The sequence below is a fragment of the Crotalus tigris genome, unplaced genomic scaffold (assembly GCF_016545835.1).
Source record: "Crotalus tigris isolate CLP2741 ecotype Arizona unplaced genomic scaffold, ASM1654583v1 scf7180000017598.18339901613:2243638, whole genome shotgun sequence".
Taxonomy (NCBI): Eukaryota; Metazoa; Chordata; class Lepidosauria; order Squamata; family Viperidae; genus Crotalus; species Crotalus tigris.
The window spans coordinates 645,894-667,082 of NW_024096502.1; the positions used below are offsets into that span (position 1 = coordinate 645,894).

The 21,189-nt window shown below is 42.3% G+C and overlaps 1 long non-coding RNA gene across 1 annotated transcript in view; it reads left to right on the top strand.

The window, feature by feature from the left end:
- The window catches only part of LOC120318410, a 78,079-nt gene extending 60,453 nt beyond the window's left edge, over positions 1–17,626 (top strand). The window contains exons 3-5 of the long non-coding RNA XR_005559486.1: positions 16,169–16,256; positions 17,146–17,256; positions 17,468–17,626. This is a non-coding gene — a long non-coding RNA (uncharacterized LOC120318410). The remainder of the gene's footprint in view (positions 1–16,168; positions 16,257–17,145; positions 17,257–17,467) is intronic.
- Positions 17,627–21,189: the final 3,563 nt, after the last annotated feature.

Sequence of the window (21,189 nt, forward strand, 5' to 3'; positions counted from 1 at the left end):
AAGGAAGGAAGGAAGGAAGGAAGGAGAGATTGAAGGGGAAGGGATGGAGATGGAAGGAAAGAAGGAAGATTGAAGGGGAAAGGAAGGAGATGGAGAAGGAAGGAGATTGAAGGGGGGGCGATGCCAAGGAAGCACAAGCAGCTCCTCACAATTGCCCGGGGAGGGGGGAGGCTCTGGCAGAGAGCCTGCTGGAGAGCCAAGAGGTGGCACCTCCGGGGCCTCGGAAGTCGCGCGGAGTATCCGCGTGCCTCGAAGCTGCCAACCGCCCTTTCACACTCACCAACATGGAGGCCCCCATTCTCATCCTGGCACCTCTTGCCCTCTCCCTGCCGCCCCCCCAGGACCTGCCCGCCACTCCAGCCATCGCAGTGGTGGGGTCGTGGGAGCCCATTGCACGTGAGAGGGGTACAGCCAGAATGCCAGCTCCTGCTTGGAAGGCGCCGCTTCTCCCCTTCCGGCCCAGCTGGCTGGCTTCCGATGCACATGTGGGCATCGCTGCTGCCTCACCCTCTTCCCCACCCCCTGGCCGCTTCCAAGGCCCAGAGCCCAGCAAGCCGGGAAGGAGCTGCTCCTGCCCACCACCTCCAGGGCCGTGCCGGGTGGCAGAGGGCTGAGGCTGCCTCTGACAGCGAGGGAGGCAGGCTGGGTGGCGCGGGGGAGACACCAGTGCAGCGCGGAGGATGGTCGGGGGGCAGAGCGCGGCCGGGTAACCAGGAAGCATGGGGAGCGGCTCAGCGCAGCAGCTCAGCTCAGCCGGCAGCGGTTTTCTCACCCTTCTCCTCTCCTTCCTCCTACTGCCCCCAAAGCGGCTTGGGCAGGAGCCAGAAGGAAGAGGGGTGCCTGGGGGGAGCAGCTGGGCTGGCAGAGGGGCTGGTGGGCAGCACGGCACCAGCCCCCACTGCAGCTCCATTGATGGAAGGAGGACCAGGCCGGGCAACACGGGGATGGTGGGGACGGCAGCAGCGATGGCTGCTGCTGCACCATCAGGGGACCCCACCACCCCCACACTGGCCAGCCTGGTCCTCCATCCATTAATGAAGCCACAGTGGGTGCTGGTGCCATGTGGCCTGCCAGCCCGGCTGCTCCCCCCCAGGAACCCCTCTTCCTCCCGGTGCCTGCCCGAGCCACCTTGGGGGCAGCAGAAGGAAGAAGGAGAGAAGGGTGAGAAAACCGCTGCCGCCATTCTCGCTGCCCGGCCTCGCCCTCAGCCCATCCAATAGAGCTGTGGTGGGGGCTGGTGACATGCAGCCTGCCAGCCCCTCGGGCACCCTGGCTGCTCTCCCCCCCAGGCACCCCTCTTGCCCTGGCACCTGCCCAAGCTGCCTTGGGGGCAGTAGGAGGAAGAAGGAGAGGACAAGAGGATGGCAAAGAAGATGCCGCCAGCACTGGGCCCCAGGAGGCGCTTCCCCTCTCCTGCCTTTGCTCAATCTCCTTCTTCCTTCCTGGCAGCCTGGACTCCGGCACGCCTTCCTGGCCAGCGGGTCCAATGGTCGGGCTGGCTGGGGATCGCAGGGGCTGGTCTCCCTTGGGCCGTGGCTTGCGGGAGGGCTGGCCCGCTCAGTGGAGTCTCCAGCAGGCTGCTCCCAGCAGGGATCCCGGGGCTTCCCTGGGTGCCTCCAAGGCCATGAGGCCCTGGCTGCGCTTCTCCCAGGGGGTGGGGCACCCAGGTGCAGGGCCCCTGGGAGGAGGTAAATCTGCCTGAGAGAGAGAGAGAGAGAAGGGAAGCGAAAGTGCCTCTCTGTCTCTCTCTCTTCAAATGGCGGAGGAGGCCATGCGGAGACAGATGTGGGGCGGTGTCTCAGTTTCTAAGACCATCGGAAATATGTGTTTTTTGATGGTCTTAGGCAACCCCTGTGAAATGGTCGTTCGACCCCAAATGGGGTCGTGACTCACAGGTTGAGAACCGCTGCCCTATACCATTACAGACAAATGGCTGTCCAGTCTCTTCTTAAAAACTTCCTGTGTTGGAGCATTCACCGCTTCTGGAGGAAGGGTGTTCCTCTGATTAATTGTTTTAACTGTTAGGAAGTTTCTCCTTAGTTCTAAGTTGCTTCTTCTTTGATTAGTTTCCATCCATTGCTTCTTGTCTTGCCTTCAGGTGCTTTGGAGAATAGCTTGACTCCCTCTTTTTTTTTGTCAACCCCTGAGATATTGGAATACTGCTATCATGTCACCCCTAGTCCTTCTTTTCATTAAACTAGACATACCCAATTCCAGCAACTGTTCCTTATATGTTTTAGCCTCCAATCTTCTCTGTACTCTTTCTAGAGTCTCAACATCTATTTTACATTGTGGTGACCAAGACTGGATGTAGTATTCCAAGTGTGGCCTTACCAAGGCATTGTAAAGTGGTATTAACACTTCACGTGATCTTGATTCTATCTCTCTGTTAATGCAGCCTAGCACTGTGTTGGCCTTTTTGGCAGCTGCGGCACACTGCTGGCTCATATTTAGGTGATTGTCCACCAGGACTCCGAGGTCCCTCTCACAGTTACTACTGTTGAGCAAGGTACCCACTAAACTATACCTGTGCATTTGGTTTTTCTTGCCTAAATGTAGAACCTTGCTTTTTTCACCATTTAATTTCATTTTGTCAGATAGCGCCCAGTGTTCAAGTCTATCCAGATTCTTCTATATCTTCTGTCTTCTGGAGTATTGGCTATTCCTGCCAGTTTGCTGTTTGCAAGTTTGATGAGTTCCCCATCTATCCCCCTGGGTGATGCAAAAAAGGCTGTGTGACCTCATTATATTTTGCATCCTCCTTAGCTTTTCCACCATCAGGAAAACTCTTTTTTCTCCTGGTCAGGTTGTTACAATGGTTCTTTATTTTAATATTGTTTATTCATTTCATTTATTTTATTTTATTTGTTTCCATTTTTTTCTGTAACTAATTCTGAGCTTTCCTCATTTGAGCAGATTATTCTCTATATCTCAAAGTCCAAATTCTGCTCATTTAAAGAAATCAAAATTATATATTATGGCTAAACAAATAAACTCATCAAGAAACAAACAAACAAACGAATGAATGAATGAATAAATAAATAAATAAAAAATAAAGCTAATATTTAAGTTCACATAGGATCAAGCAGAATTAGATGATCAAAACAAAGAAATCCATGTATTCCTAACATCAGCAAAGGGCAGTATACACATCATTATATTTATGGCCTCACCAAAGGCATGGTCAAGGACTTATTTCCTACACTTCTAAGCTACATAATGGCAGTTCCAAAACTTTGTGACACTGTTGAATGTGGTTAAGCATCATCTTTCTGAATTACTAGAAGTTCAGAAGCAATTCAGAAAGGACTTTTGTCTGCCCCTTCTGGACATGGCAAGCCCTGAGACTGGGATATTTGGAAACCACAACTGATTATCCGTTTAACTAATTTTCTTGCTTTTCCAAAGAATTTTGCAAAAGCAAACCCGCATGAGTACTTCAATAGAAGGAAGATGCAACAATGCCTTATGTAAGAATGTTAAAAGTAACTTCGAAGATTAGTTGCAAAATTTCACTGAGGTGATGTAATGCTTAATTACTTTATTTTATTTGTTTCAGTTTTTTCTGTAACCAATTTTAACCTTTCCTCATTTGAGCAGATTATTCTCTATATCTCAAAGTCCAAATTCTGCTCATTTAAAGAAATCAAAATTATATATTATGGCTAAATAAATAAATACATAAACAAACAAACAAACAAATAAAAATACAAAATAAAGCTAATATGTAAGTTCACATAGGATCAAGAAGAATTAAATGATCAAAACAAAGAAATCCATGCATTCCTAACATCAGCAAAGGGCAGTATACACATTATTATATTTAGCAGATTTTTTTTTTAACACAGGGTGAGAATGGTGATGCCAAAAAGGCTGTGTGGCCTCTTTAAATTTTGCATCTTCTTTAGCTTTTCAACCTTCAGGAAATCTCTCTTTTTCTCCTCGTCAAGGTTCATACACACAGAGGAAATCCTCAGCTCCCTCTACACCTATGCCCTATTGAGTAACTATGCAAAATACTCATAAATATGACTCAGTGAAATGAGTTTCTTTACTCCTGACTAGAGTGAAGCCATATACAGAATATTTACTCACTGTAGCATATTTTACTTATTGTATAGATTGCAAGAAAACCTGAAAAAAAGATCCTTGATTTTCTTTTATGTCATAAAATTTCCTCTATATAGAATTGAAGCATATTAGTAACTTTAAAGTTGGTATTGGATATCTGGACAGCCACAAAAACATGGATCATTAAACAGACTTCTGGTTTTACGCACACAGTCCTTGGCCATGTGAGAGCAGACCTCTGTTCCCCAAGGCTAGTTTCTTCCTGCTTGGGGCACGCTAGATGGGTCTGAAGTTGCCCCGGTGTTACAACGTCCTGGACCGGGAGTTTGGCTGGAACAAAATAAACCACCGCCAGGCACGAAGAACAATGCTTTAATAACAATAATAAGCAAGCATAAAGTTGGCACTGGGAAACATCCGTTTCCTTTTTATAGTAATTATACCCACCACACCCAACACCACACCTGTATCCCCACACCCAACATTACTTGGCCCCACCAAATTACCCCGAGAAACTACCATCCGGTCCTCCGAAACACCCCAGGTGCCATAACGTTCATCCTGACGAGTAACTGGCTCTGCGCATGTGCGGCATTGCCAGTATGCCTCACAGCTGCGTCTGTGCATGTACGGTAGCCGGCTTGTCCCTTAGCCTTCTCCGCACATGCGTAGATCTGCCAGGCGACCTCCCAGCTGTCTGTGCGCATGTCTGAGCAGCAATGGTAATGCGCATGCGCGGATCAACCGGGGAATCCTTGCTTAGACGTCAGGCCCACACTTGGCCTCGTAGAGTGTCGTCGCTTGATCTTTCAGCGGGCCGCTAACCATAGGTCGTCATGGGGAGTTAGCGGTGGCCTCAGGAGTCCAAAGACAGCCGGGAAAGGCAAACCCAGGTAGTTTGGAATGTACGTGGGTCACCGGTGGTGGATTGCCATACCGCAAAGCCTCGTAGGGCCCGACATACTGCCCTCCTTACCAGGGTTCCCCCTAGGAAGGAAAACACAACATATTATTTTCTTCGTAGCGGTTCCCCCTTGTTTTCCAGGATACTGTATATGGAACTTCTCAATCAATCGGGGTGCATGTACGTCAGTATCAACCACCCAAGAGGCTTCCGACAATGGATAACCTTTCCATAACACTAAATACTACAACCTACCCCATTTTATGCGTGAATCCAATATCTCTTGTACCTCATATTGGTCAGCTGTGATAGGACCAGGCGGAGTCATTACTCGATATTCAGATACTGGTTTCAATAAGCTGCTATGAAATACAGGATGAATTTTTCCCAAAAACTTGGGAAGTTGGAGCATTACTGTGACTGGATTGATTACTCTAATGGTTTTGAAAGGTCCTATATATTTGGGCCCCAATTTTTTACACAGAACCTTCAATCATATGTACTTGGTGGACAAATATACTGATTGCCCTACAGTAAAGGGTTTAACTGGTTTGCATTTTTTGTCTGCTTGCTCTTTCATTTTCTCACTAGTCCTTGTTAATGCTTTCTTTACTGCACTCCACACTCCACTGATTTTACGTGTTCAATCTTTGGGTAAACATGGATGGGATTCAAATTGCTGACACTCGGGTATGGGAACAAAGTCTCTACCAGACACTACCCGGAAAGGGGCGTATCTGGTGCTGCTGTGTACCACGTTGTTGTAGGCGACTTCTGCAAAGATAACTAGGTTGACCCAATCTGTCTGTTGATATGAGACGTAACTACGCAAATATCTTTCTTTCGCTGCGTTCACTCTTTCTGCAGCTCCATTCGTGCTTGGATGATAAGCCGAACTGAGTCCTTGTGACGAGCCAAGTAAAGACACAAAGTCCCTCCAAAATCGCACTGTAAATTGGACCCCCTGATCAGAGATAATCCTTCGAGGAGCGCCATGCATGCGATAGATGTGGATGAGAAATAAACGGGCCAACCTCCGGGCTGATGGTTATCCCTTGCAAGGAATAAAATGAGCCTGCTTGGAAAACAAGTCAATAACTGTCCAGATTACTGTATAACCCTTGCTTTCTGGGAGTTCTACAATAAAGTCCATGGCTATATCTTGCCATGGATACTCCGGATCAGCTACCGACTACAGAAGCCCTAGAGGTTTCCCGGGATAATGTTTAGAGGTGGCACACATTGGATAACTTTTCACATACTTCTCCAGATCGCCTCTCAAATTGGGCCACCAAAATTGGTGCCTAGCAAGATGTAGGGTTTTTAAAAGCCCAAATTGCCCTGCCTGTTTGAAATTATGGCATCGCTTAAGAACACTGTCACACATTACTTGAGGCACATACAACTTCGTTCCATACCATGCTAAACCCCCTCGCTGGGTCAACAAACCCTGATGGTTTTGGAACCATGGATCCTGTGGAAGGGCTGCCCTCAACTCTTGTTCCACATCCATAGTGATTGAACGGGATACTGCTTTGGCCACTCCCTGTGTATAGGGGGGGGGTAGGATTGCCTGGATTATTTCCTCTCTTTTACTATCATACTGTGGTAGTCTTGACAAAGCATCTACTAGGAAATTTCGTCCCCCTGGCACATATTTGAGACAAAAGTCAAAATGTCTGAAGTACTGTGCCCAGCGCACATGTTTTGGGGATAGTCTTCTAGGCATTTGTAGAACTTAAAGAGCAAGACTTAAAGTTTGAGGCTTTAAAGGCATGTTTGCTTAATGAAGAGGAAAAACCCTATTTTAGAAGTAGCCAAGAGGAGGAGAAATTCCTGAGGAGGGGGTCCAGACTGCAAGTCTCCAGAGGAGAAGAAACAAGCAGATCAGACCCGGACCAAATTGCAACAAAGGAGAGATTTTGCAAGCAGAGAGCTTATTGCTACATTTGTGGAGCCAGCACACATTTGCAAAGGAACTGTTTGCAAAGGAACTATTTGTAGCAAAGGACATTTGTGCATGCAAAAAGAACTAATTTGCAAAAGGAACATTTTGGTGTTGCAAAAGTTTGCAATAGTAACAACAGAGACAAGTGGCTAATTGATGTGGTGCAAGTCAAACAATTGTTAATAACTCTAAATTATTTTGCAGGTTTGTTCCAGTAGCACAAGAAGCAGTGGTTTTGGCAAATGGCCAGAAAGCAAAAGTCATTGGAAAAGGCGATGTAAAAATTCCATATTTGGAATCCAAGTTTACCAATGTGCTTTGTGTACCTGAGATGGAACATAATTTGTTAAGTGTGTCTAATTTAGACAAACAAGGTTTTGAGGTCATTTTTGTAAATGGGAAATATCTCATCAAAAGGAATGGGAATATTTGTGCAGAAGTCATAAAGGAAGATAATCTATATGTATTGCAGGGACAAAAGGCTCAATGTTCCCATATATTTGAGAATGTTGCAGAGCATGATTCATGTGTTCATCTTCTGCACAGAAGACTTGGCCATGCAAGCTTTAAAGTTTTGCAGCAAATGCAAGATTTTGCAGAAGGGCTAAATTTGAAGGGATGCAAAACATATTTGGACTGTGCAGTATGCAAAGCATCAAAGTCAAAGGCATTCCCAGTTAGTAAATGTAGCACAAGACAAACAAAAAGAGTTCTAGAGCTGGTCCATGCAGATCTGGTGGGACCTATGCAAACCAGTTTGGGAGGAGCAAAATATGCACTGATAATTGTTGATGATTTTAGCAGGTATTCATTTTGCTATTTGCTTAGAACAAAGACAGAGGTGCTACAACAATTCAAGGGTAGGTTTTGTAGAGAGAAGGTACAGACAACAAGTGTGTCAGTTGCAAACTGACAGAGGTACTGAATTTATGTCAACTAAATTCCAACAATGGTTGGGGCAGTTGGGGATAAGACACAGACGTACAAATCTTTACACAGCAGCAGAGAATGGTGTAGCTGAAAGAAGGAATGGTGTTTTGCAAACAATGAAAGATTCATTATTGGAGGATTCTGGTTTGAGCAGGTCATATTGGGGAGAAGCCATATTGACTGCTAATTATATAGTTAACAGGCTGTGGAGTTCCTCCATTAATAATACTCCATATGCCATTCTATATGGGAGAAAGCCATCACTGGCACATTTGAGAATTTTTGGAAGTACTGCATGGGTACATATTCCAAAAAACAATCAGAAGAAAGGGGCAGCAAAAGGCAAGAAAGCTCAGGTTTGTGGGCTATGAGCCAGGGTCAAAAGGATATCGCTTTAGCGATGGAAGTAAAAGAGTTATAATTTCAAGGTCTGCTAATTTTGCAGAACAAAATTGGGACAGAATTAATGCAAATTCTGGGTATGTCTCACTTAATGATGGTGATCTGTTTAGTGACAATAATTCATCTAATGATGAAAAAATCATTATTGAAGATGTCCATGTTCAGGGAGGAGAGGCTGAACAAGACATGAAGCCAGAAAGAATTGAAACACAGGAGCAGTTAATACCACGTAGGTTAGAGCGATGTAACAAAGAAATTCCACCTGACAGGTATTCTGCCAGCAAGGTAAAGGTTTGCAGTGTGTGGTATGAGCCAAGAGGTTATAAAGAAGTGTTGGCATTACCAAAAGCTGAACAAGAAAGATGGAAGGAGGCCATGGATAAAGAGATGAAATCCATGGGAGACCATGAAGTATTTAAATCAGTGACTTTGCCACAGGGAACCAAAGCTGTGGGTTGTAAATGGGTATATAAGGAAAAGGTATTGCCAAATAATGATATACAGTATAAGGCCAGGTTAGTGGCACAAGGTTTTTCACAAATTAAGAATGTATTAAGTCAATAGGTCTGATGTCTCTTCCTGTCATGAAGGGAGGAGTGTTGGAATATTCATGAACAGGAAGAGTCATGTGGTAACTCAGTCAGCCAATGGGAAGAAAGTGCTACTGAGTCTGTGCAAAAAGAGTATTGAGTTAGGAGCTGGATTTCCAGTCTCAAGGTTTTGTCTCTGGTCTGTCTCTGTAAGAAGCCTTCATTATATTGCTGTAAAGAAGAATGGTATTGTAAATATTTTTATATAAATATAAAGTTATTTGAATCAGCTAAATGCAGTCAACTGTGAGAGCTTCTGATTTATTTTTTACCAATAGAGAAATTAAAATTCTCTAACACTTCCAAACGTTGTAAAGCAGGACTCAACCACCATTCCCCCGCAGATGTTGTGGTTGGCTTCTGCTTGGCGTATGTCCCATCATCCACTACCAGTGGCTGGGTACGCTCCTTTGGCCTCACCACCGGTAACTCCTCCACCACGCCCATCTTTGTAGCCGTCCCTTTGTCCATAGACTGCTCCAGAACATTCCCCACCGGATTGGTATCTTGGACTCCTTCAGCCATACCTACTCCACACAGCTCTTCAAATTATCAACACTTTGCAAACGCCCAAGAAAACAAAGGTTTTGTGAGTGCCAACTTACTGTTACTTACTGTCCTAGACCGGGAGTTTAGCTGGAACAAAATAAACCGCCGCCAGGCACAAAGAACAATGCTTTAATAACAATAGTAAGCAAGCATAAAGTTGGCACTGGGAAACATCCGTTCTCAGTACCTTTTTATAGTAATTATATCCACCACACCCAACACCACACCTGTATCCCCACACCCAACATTACTTGGCCCCACCCAATTACCCCAAAAAACTACCATCCAGTCCTCCGAAACACCCCAGGTGCCATACGTTCATCCCGACAAGTAGCTGGCTCTGCGCATGTGTGGCATTGCCAGTATGCCTCACAGCTGCGTCTGTGCATGTACGGGTAGCCAGCTTGTCCCTTAGCCTTCTCCGCACATGCATAGATCTGCCAGGCGACCTCCCAGCTGTCTGTGGGCATGTCTGAGCACCGATGGTAATGTGCATGTGCAGATCAACCAGGGAAGTCCTTGCTTACATGTGGGGCCCATACTTGGCCTCGTAGAGTGTCGTCGCTTGATCCTTCAGCGCGCCACTAACCATAGGTCGTCATGGGGAGTCAGCGGCAGCCTCAGGAGTCCAAAGACAGCCGGGAAATGCAAGCCCAGGTAGTTTGGAATGTACATGGCGCACCGGTAGTGGATTGCCATACCGCAAAGCCTCGTAGGGCCCGGCACCCGGAGAGGTGACCATGAAAGAGGGGTGCCCCATTGATCACGAAGTGATGGCAATCACTTCATTTGATCTGGGAAAGGTCTCTGAACCCGACAGGAGAAAGGCTAGCATGAGATCAGCGTCTAGCCCAGTGGTTCTCAACCTGCAGGTCGGGACCCCATTTGGGGTCGAACGACCATTTCACGGGGGTCGCCAAACAAGGCTGTCCGCCATTTTTTTCCCCTTTTCTTTGGCCACACCCCTGGCACCCAGTGATGTATAAGTGGTTGGGGGTCACCACAACATGGGGAACTATATTATGGGGTCGTGGCATTAGAAAGGTTGAGAACCACTGGTCTAGCCCAAGCTGCTTGCAGCCAAAGTCACAGAGCACAAACCTTAACATCGGTGAACAGCGTGCTTGGAATTGGTGAGAGTACTGATCTTCTTTCTTCTATCTACTATCTAAATCCTTGAAAAGATCCCCAAACCAAGAAAACCTCCAAAACTGAAGGGAGGGGACTATATCCCCATTCCCTTACAGATGGAAGGGGCAAATTAATATAAAAGGAGGAAAGAGATATATTAAAATTTGATTTAAAATACTTCAGTTTGGACCAATCTAGGAACTAAAAAACTGTCAAGATTATACCCTATTTTTTTTTGATGAAATTATAAAAATATATAACAAAAATAACTTTTTGGTTGAAAGAAAAACTAAAAAAGAAATAACTGCTGACATCTAGTAGAGAATCAGACAACAGAACACTAACAATAAAGACTCAGAAATTGGGAGAATGCCTAGAAGAAAGGAAAAGTTGTTCCTTTGAATTGCATACAACCTTGAAGACAGCTGGGAACAAAGGAAGAGCCAGCTATAAGATTGAAAGTGTTTGAAAGAGAAAAAAAACACATGGACTGTTGCTTAAATCTAAGAACTGTTTGTGGAAAAGAAAAACCTTGGCTTTTTGGCTAATCTTTTAGAGGAGAATCTGCAGAAAGGATTTAAAGTGGCCTAACATACTGACTCTGTAATGTTGACTGACTGATAAATTGAGTTTTGAATTAAAACATTGATGAAAAATTATTTGAAGGGGGGAGACAACATAGATATCACATACGTATCAAAAAATGACAGGAAGCCATATTCAATATTTTCTCCTGAAGGACTTAGCCTGGAAAATCAAGGGCCTCCAGAAGCAATACTTCAAGGCAAGATAAATACTTTCCAGGAGGAAATATGTGGAATGTTAGAACAAATACAAATGACAATAGACTTAAACCACGAGGAAATTCGAAACAACTTTGATGATTTAAATAAGCATATTTCCAATCTAAATCTACAATTCAAAAACACCCAGGAAATAACAACAAAGGAACAAATAAACTGGACAGCAGACTACAAATTAGAAGAGTATGATCAAACTGATGAAAAAACAAAGGAAAAGAATTATAATTTGACACAAACTGGAAAAAATCTACAATGTTCTGATACAACAAGAAAAATGTAATTATCAGGAGTACCACCAAATTTGGGAAACAGAAAGTATCTTACTTACTTCATCTTTTGTATTCACAACAACATTTGTAAAAATACAGGAACAGCTGGGTAAGTGCATTACATCAACTTGGAAAATTACTTGGTAAAAGAAGAAGACCAAGACAGACACAAGAGATTTGACTCGCCCTACCAGATGGACTATTACATGAATAAACATTTGTTTGAATATGGCTAAAAGAAAAGAGAATTTTGACCATAAAGGGGCCTTATAACAAGAACGATAAGAGATTCAAGTAATATAGTATATTTTATGATATATGAAATGTTAAAATAGTAAGTTGATGTAACTTTTATTAATATATAAGTAAAATATAAACTGATTAAAAGGATGTTATATCTAGATATACATTATAATTTCAATTTACACAAAAAAGTGAAAGAAGCAGCAGGCCTCTACAAAAAGAAAACCAACAACTTAGTTGACAAAGCGGGGGAAATTATCTTGGATGAGGATGAAAAACTAAAAAGATGGAAGGAATATATTGAAGAACTTTTTGAGGACACTAGGGATGATATAGATATGGGAAGTATAACAACTGGACCAAATATCACTATGGAAGAGGTTGAACATGCAATAAAAATAGCAAAAACAAGAAAAGCCACAGGACCTGATGATATCCCAGTAGAAATTTTAAAATTGCTGGAAGACAATGGGAAGAATTTTTTACTGCAGCTCTTCAATCAGATATATGAAACAGGAAAGATACCAAATGATTGGCTAAAATCAACCTTTGTGACAATCCCCCCAAAAATAAATGCAAAGAAGTGTACCGAATACAGAACAATAAGCTTAATGAGTCATGCCCTGAAAATATTCCTGAGAATAATTCACACAAGAATATACAACAAAATTGAAGAGCGTCTAGGTAGCACACAATTTGGTTTGAGAAACAATCTTGGTACACCAGATGCGCTGTTCAGCATTCAGGTTCTTGTACAGCGTTGTAGAGATGTCAATCACAGTGTTTACATGTGCTTCATTGATTTCAAAAAAGCTTTTGATAAAATAAGACACAGCAAACTATTAGAAATCCTGAAACAAGGGGGACTAGATGACAAAGACATTCAAAGAATAAAGAATCTGTATTGGCATCAGGTAGCAAATGTGACACTAGGCAAAAAATACTCAGCTGATGCAGAAATAAGAAGGGGGGTCAGACAGGGATGTGTTCTGTCTCCACTGTTGTTCAATATCTACTCTGAGTCAATCTTCAACGAGGCACTGGAGAACATCGATGCTGGCATCAAAGTAAACGGTGTTTGGATCAACAACTTAAGATATGCTGACGATACAGTTCTTCTTCCCAGTAAGCATGAAGACCTTCAGCTCCTCATCAATAGAGTCACAGAAATATCTGAAAAATATGGATTGAAGATTAACAAAAACCAAGATCATGTTCGTCAGCAAACAACACGTTAATTTATCACCAATAAATTCAGAAGGCCTACCACTAGAAAAAGTTGAAAAGAACACACATCTCAGTTCCAATTTACATGAAAGCTGGGACATGACTGTTGAAGTAAAGACAAGAACAGAAAAAGCTCGAACAGCATTCTTCAAAATGAAAAAGGTCTTCTGCAGTCACGACATAAGCCTAAGACTGAAAATCAAACTTGTCAGATGCTATATTTTTTCTATCCTGCTCTATGGAGTAGAGAGTTGGTCTCTGACAGAAGGCCACCTGAAGAGAGTAGAAGCATTTGAAATGTGGATTTATAGATGGTTGTTATGTATAAGCTGGGTTGACAAGATCAGAAATGAGGAGGTGATAAGCCGCCTGGGAAAGCCAAGGGAAATCATCAAAACAATTAAAAAACGAAAATTAGAATATTTTGGACATGTGATGCGACACCCAGAAAAATACGGCATACTCCATTTAATGCTCCAGGGAAAGAAGGAAGGCAAACGAGGTCCGGGCAGAAGAAGAACATCGTGGCTTCAAAATCTAAGGGACTGGTTTGGACAAAACTCAGCAGCACTTTTTCGTGCGGCTGCTGATAAAAACAGGATTGCCAAAATGATCACCAACGTCCGATAACGGATATGGCACAACAACAAGAAGAAGAATCTAGATACTATAAAATAGATAAAAAGTATAGTATTTTTATAATGAATGACATAAAATATTGGGATAATGTACCTAAATGGGAAAATTTAGACAGTTAGATGACTAATATGAAGAAATTATGACTGATAAGAATTGGATTGAATATAAGGGAATTTAAGCGAACAAAAATTATAAAAATAGGATATATGCTAAATTAATGAGATGACGGTTATGAGAATAATATAAGATGAAAAAATGTTATATAAAGAGATTATAATTACTTGTATAAATATAAAAAATGCCTATATCTAATCATTTATATATTGAAAATATTAAGAATTATATTTTGGCTATATATTTTGAAGAAGGAGAATACAAAGAGGAGAAGGGAAAATCAAAGAAATGTATGATTAATTAATGTATTAATTATGAAATTATGAAATTTAATAATTATTGATTGTTATTTAATTATTATTGTCCTTTTTTCTTGTTAACATATAAACGAATACAAAACACTGTACACCAAGCACTGGAGATTGATATAGTTAAAAAACCAATAAAAAACCCCCTTGGATCATTATACAATAACTCATTTGCTGAACAAATGCCAAGACTCAAATTATCTGACTTAGAAACAGTACATGAAGACCTAGCTCTCTGGAGAAGGCTCTAATGCTGGGGTTGTTATAAAGAAAGAGGAGACAAGGACAACCAGCTGAAAGTTACTTAGATGGTCATGTTGCATGGTTAGAACAGCTGAAGGGCCAGGTTAAGCGCAAATGTGAATGCTGAACATCAACACTGACTTGATTGCACATAGTCATTAAATCAATCAGGATGATCAGTGTCAAGAAATAAGTATGGTCAGATAGCACTGCTTTCAATCAAAATATGTGATGCAAATATGCCAAAAGAGATGGAGTGGTAGCCACTTCACACTGGAAAGAGAAAGAAACATATGTATGAGGTTTCAAATTCTTATCTGTTCTGTGATGAGACTGGGCAGAAGAATTATATCTGCCTTTCCTGTCTTTTGAGACCTCACTCTAGCTTTTGATACTGTTAATCGTGGCATTTTACTTTCTTCATGAATTGGGATAACAAGTCAATATTGTTGACTCAAAGCTCCTGTTTAAATAGCACATGGCAGCTACCTTGCCCATTATGGCCTTTCCTGGATCAGAGGACCCTTCCCACAATCACTCATGCTTTACATACACAGTGGAGACTGATTACAATCACCTCTTGAAAAATTAAGAGCATAGCCAAAACTTTCTGTATCCTAAATGTCAACCTGAAACACAGATGAAGTGAGTATAGATAATCCATTTTGTCAAAGGAAGGTTCCTTTAAGGAAGGTACAGTCAAACCATGTTCTCAACAAGAGAAGATTGGAGACAGAGATGTAATCTGAATTTTCTATCTTGATCTAATGCTTTCTCACACTTAGGATCAGTGTATCTATAGGACGGTCTTTTCCCAATGGCTTCTGACCTACCAAGAGATGAGAAAGGATGTCTTATATTTGGGAACTACAGGGACATGTATGTTTGCCATCTTTTCCCACAGCATCCATCCTGAATTCGATTGCTACAACTATATTCATTATTTCAAAAATAATTAAAATCTTCCTTTTACAAACACTCTTGGTGTTTATTAGTTAAGAGAGGTATTGGATTTCATAACTGCTGCTAAAACAATATTGTTCAGCTCTGTTACAATGGTTCTTTATTTTAATGTTGTTTATTCATTTCACTTAATTACTTTATTTTATTTGTTTCAGTTTTTTTTGTAACCAATTTTGAGCCTTCCTCATTTGACCAGATTATCCTCTATATCTCAAACTCCAAATTCTGCTCATCTACAAAAATTAAAAATATATATTATGGCTAAATAAACAAACACACACACACACAAACAAACAAATAAATACAAAATAAAGCTAATATTTAAGTTCATATAGGATCAAGCAGAATTAGATGATCAAAACAAAGAAATCCATGTAGTCCTAACATCAGCAAGGAGGCAGTATGCATATTATTATATTTATGGCCTCACCAAAGGCAAGGTCAAGGACTTGTCTCCTATACTTCTAAGCTGTATAATGGCAGTTCCAAAAGTTCATGACACTTTTGAATGTGGTTAAGTATTATCTTTCTGAATTACTAGAAGTTCAACAGTAATTCAGAAAGGACTTTTTGTCTGCCCCTGCTGGACATGGCAAGCCCTGAGGCTGGGATATTTGGAAACCACAACTGATTAACCGTTTAACTAATTTTCTTGCTTTTCCAAAGAATTTTGCAAAAGCAAACCCAAATGAGTACTTCAATAGAAAGAAGATGCAACAATGCCTTATGTAAGAATGGTAAAAGTAACTTCAAAAATTAGTTGCAAAATTTCACTGAGGTGATGTAATGCAATAATTATAACTCTATAAATATAGAGCTCTGTTCTGTTCCCAGAATAAGATTTGGTCCAGAACCAATTCCAACATGAAGATCTTTTGCCTGCTCTTCGCATTCCTTTTCCTTGCATTCCTGTCTGAACCAGGTAAGAATCTAACTTAATGATAATTTAGAAAGGATTGATAGCTCACTCCTTTCTGAACAAGTACTATCATCTTTGAAAGCAGGGTAATCTACTACATCTTTCTTGGGTCTATTATTCAATCCAGGAGCAGAATTTGTGCAAGCTTAAAGAATGAACTTCTGAAATTAAATCTTCATCTTTTAGCTAGAAATATCTTAATCATTACCACGTTTTACTTAAAGAATTAGTTATGAAGGATGGAATATTGATAATGTGAACTTCCAAACACCTGAAATATATATCATTGATTTTTCTTCTGAATTAAAATTAGAAATCCAATCTGATACACCCCATCTAGGGATTGGAAAACCAATTTATTCAGTATTCTTTTTATGTTCCATTTGAGTAAAGAACAAAAATGGCTGCACTATACCAACCTTCTAGTGAATTTACTCATATGCATTTGGACTTTTAGCAGAGAAATTAACTTTTTCTCATATATCTATCATTATGCCCTTAACAGAGAAAGCAAACTGTACATACTCCCTCAAGAAAACATTGACTCTTGGAGATTTAGTGAACAATCCAATGCACTTCTCTTTGAGAGCAGTCCAAAAGTGATGCATCCTTCTCATTTTTTCTAAAGCTTTTTTGACAACTGGGATGTCCTGAGAGTCCCTCATGCAAGTCATAACTAGCTCTCATATATGCAGTTTGAGACGTGGGTTGATTTGTGATTTATTTGGGCTATTGCTTGGGGACAAGCAGAAACTGATTCTTTTGGTTAGATGAAACTGCCGGAAGGCACAGGAATTTTGCAGTGGTGGTGGTGTCTTGGAAGGAGAAATGTATATAAATATCAAAGTATCTTTACTCATCATCAACTTGTCTCCTGTTTTCCATTTCACAGGGACTGCTAGTCCTCTGTGTGAGAAAACAAAAGGAAAATGCATTGGCCCTCCCTGTCCCATAGGGGCATTCTCTGTGGGACATCAAGATTGTGGTCCTCAGTTGTGCTGTGGTAAGAAAACCTTCTCTAGTAGAGATGCCATAAATGTAGATTGGGACAATCTGCCTGATATTGTTTGCGTTCACAAATTATTGCAAAGCTTTGAAAGGAACAAGAAAAGGGTTTTTCAGGGAATACTGTGTAGGAAGAAGGGAAGGGGTTTAGGGGGCATAAGAAAGATTAAACCACTTTGATTAACCTATTTTTTATCTAATTTCTATAGTTATTCCATAAAATGTTGCCATTTCCATCTGGATATCTTCAACCTCTGCCCAATGACCTGACACGACTGCCTGCTGTCGCTTCATTTTCTTTTATATAAATCCAAATTGCTATTGCTATCTATCAGTTTCTAGAAAAGTTATGCATTGAACTAAAATTTGGTAATTTTTCCTTGAAATAAAGCTTAAGGAGCATTGCAGTTTTTATGTGATTTTTTTTAAAGAGGGCTCTGGGCAGTATATTCATGTGACTGCACGACTTTGTGTATCTGTGTGTGTATGTGCATTTGGCTTTGTTCCATTTTAATGCAGAAGACATTCCCTAGCCAGTGTCATTTTTTGCCCTTTTTTATTTACTGAATATCTAAGCTATTAATGAAGAAAAAACATTCAAAATAGAAATAAAATTAACTACCAATATAAGCCTTAGAACAACTGCTTACCCCATCCACCACTCTTATACAGAACTGGCCAGTTATATGGAACAGAATCTTCCTTGCAGGATCCAATTTGAGTTGGTCACAGGGACCAAAGGTTCATTCTTCCAAGCTTTGGAGCTCGTGCTGGAGCCCATCCTCAGGCAACCTCTCTCTCTCCAGAATGTGTGCTGTTCCACACGTTGTATTTGTATGGTACATGGTTGAGAGTGGCCTTTAGTTTCTGGCTTCTCTATCTCTACTGGTGAATATAGATTCTAGTGCTGCTATGAATTCTCTTGATGTTGTGTCTTTCATGTTAAGCCCCTCATTGTGTCCAGGTATTCCTAAGTCCCAATTCACTCTGTGCAGTCCTTTAACTTAGTGAGGCTTAGGACAGAGAGGGGCCAAGCCAAGAATGACTTAGATTTGGTGTGTTCACAGCTAATCACTTGTGGAATTCTGTTACCAACAGCAGCAGAAATCCTGGGGCTGCCATTCCTAAGCCATAGGGTCACGTGATCTCATATTTTTATGAACAGATTGCTTGGTGATGGGAATTCAAGTCAGAATCGTGATTGTAGCTGTGCAAAACAGAGCCAATTTACTCTATAGGCCACAGGTCGGCAACCTGTGGCTCCCAGCCTCCTCTGTCATTTGTTTGTGTGTTTGTGTGTGTGTAAAAAAGAGAGTGGCCTCACCGTGTTCCACCAGCCATCAAGCTTACTGGGCAGGGCTCCTGTCTTGGCTGCGTCTCTGCAGGAAGCAGGAAACAGGAAGAAGGAGGGCTGGAGAGAGCCAGCTAGCCCAGCTATGCTGACTCAGGAATTCTGGGAGTTGAAGTCCATGAGTCATAAAAAAGCTGAGGTTGCCTACCCCTGAGCTTGTTGGAGAACAGCTTGAAGCCAGCTTGCCAGGTGAGCAGAAGATCGGAGAGAAGGAGAGGGGAGGAAGAAAGAGAGAGAGAGAGAGAGAGAGAGAGAGAGAGAGAAAAGAGAGAGATGGGGAAAAGGAAAAGGAGAGGAAAGAGAGAAAGAGAGGGAGGGAGAGACAGAGAGAGACCCTTTTGACATCTAAAATGAAGATAACACTGCATATATCCTTTTTTTACATTTAAAGACTTGTGTGTGTGTGTGTGTGTGTCTTTTAAAATACTAAAAATGCGAATCTTGGGCATTATGTTAACCAAATAAAAAAAAAAAGCAAATACCAGGATATAATAAACCAGACTGTTTAATATAAACAAGCCTGTGGTTAAGAAGAGTCACTAAGCTTTCCTCTGGCCAAAAACTGCCGGCATCATCAGAGTTAGAATAGAAGGAGATTGGGAGGGCCGTTCATATATCCCTGGCTCCTTGAGCGTGTTATCGGCCCGTTGATTGTGTTAATCCGTATCATGCAGAGTTGTTCCTCATCAGGCAAACTGTCTTTGGCTCCACTAGTTGTTTTACGATCCTCAAGTGCTCTTTTAGAGCATATGCAAGCACTTGGAGGGCAACTGTCAATTTGTCCCTGTGCCCAGACTCCCTCCCTCCCAGGGCCATTATCCTCCCCCCCCCAAGTTCGTTGTCATAATTCCTCCGCTGCAGTCCTGCAACAAGCAGTTGTTCCAGCATTCCTGCTCTCTGTCTTCCCCCTCCCTCCCCCTCCTTCCAGATAGCCTCAATGCGTCCATCCCCGGTTTAGGGCTGTTTGGTCCATCATCGCGGTCCATTGGAGTCGTGGTCATCTCACCTGTAGAGCCATTGTCCCAATTATGTAAAACACTGTCCCATTGTTTCGGTTTCTGTTTTTTCCCTTTAACCAGGCCATTGTCTTCCTTAGAGATCGTGCCCATCTCATCCATCATTCTACCACCCCAATCATGCGAAGGAAGAGTTAAATGTCTTCTCAGCAGGCCGTGCGCTGTATCTCCCATCTCCTAAGAATCTGGTAAGCCGGCAAAAGCTTGCCGGTTGATGGAATTTTCATCAATTTTCCTTGAGTAGGCGGCCACCCGTGGTAGTCTCACGAGCTATAACCTCTGCGTTAGCTAGATCGAACATGTGGCCAGAGCTGGACATAGGGGTCCACACTTGTGAGCGTTGCTCCTCCCTTCTAATAGCTAGTTCATGTTCATGGACCCTGGTCCTCAGCCTTTTAGTAGTTTCCCCAACCTAATTGCTCGCACAGTCTTTGCAATTGATTCTGTAAACCATAGACGATCTTTGACCATTGGGGAGTGGTTCTTTTGGATGCATGACCTTAGACCTAAGGGTGTGCTCAGGCCTATGGGCAACGCTCACATTATAGAGGGCCAACAGCCATGTCATGGCTTCGGAGACACCATGGATGTAGGGGAGGGTTGTTCGTGTGTCCGGCATTGCTGTCACATTGGAGCGTGAGTCTCTATGATTTCAATGTGGTCTACTATGCTGTCTCACAAACTCCATATACATATACATATATATATATATATATATATATATATATATATATATATATATATATATATATATATATAAAGGTAAAAAAGAATATATGCAGTGTTATCTTCATTTTAGATGTCAAAAGGGTCTCTCCCTGTCTCTCACTCACTCACTCACTCTCTTTCCCTCTTTCTCTTTCCTCTCCCTCTCTCTTCCCCCTCTCTCTTCCTCTCTTTCTCTTTCTCTCTTTCCTCTCCCCCCTCTCTCTCTCTCACTTTCTTCCCCCCCATCCCTCTCTCTGATCTTCTGCTCACCTGGCAAGCTGGCTTCAAGCTGTTCTCCAACAAGCTCAGGGGTAGGCAACCTCGGCTCTTTTATGACTCATGGACTTCAACTCCCAGAATTCCTGAGTAAGCATAGCTGGGCTAGCTAGCTCTCTCCTTTCCTCCTGCTTCCTGCTTCCTGCAGAGATGCAGCCAAGGCAGGAGCCCTGCCCAGTAAGCTTGTCAGCTGGTGGAACAGGGTGAGGCCACTCTCTTTTTAACACACAAACAAAGACTTAAAGAGAGAGAGAGAGAAGAGAAGAGAAGTGCAAGTGCCTCTCTCTCTCTCTCTCTCTCTCTCTCTCTCTGCAAATGGAAGAGGAGGCTGGGAGCTGCAGGGACGGATTGACAGCCACCCTCCAAGTGCTTGCACATGCTCTAAAAGAGCACTTGAGGATCGTAAAACAACTAGTGGAGCCAAAGACAGTTTGCCTGATGTGGAACAACTCTGCGCGATACAGATTAACACAATCAACGGGCCGATGATGTGCTCAAGGAACCGGGTGCAGAGGCAGGAGGCTATATGAGCGGCCCCTCCAATCTCCTACTATTCTAACTGATGACACCAGCAGTTTTT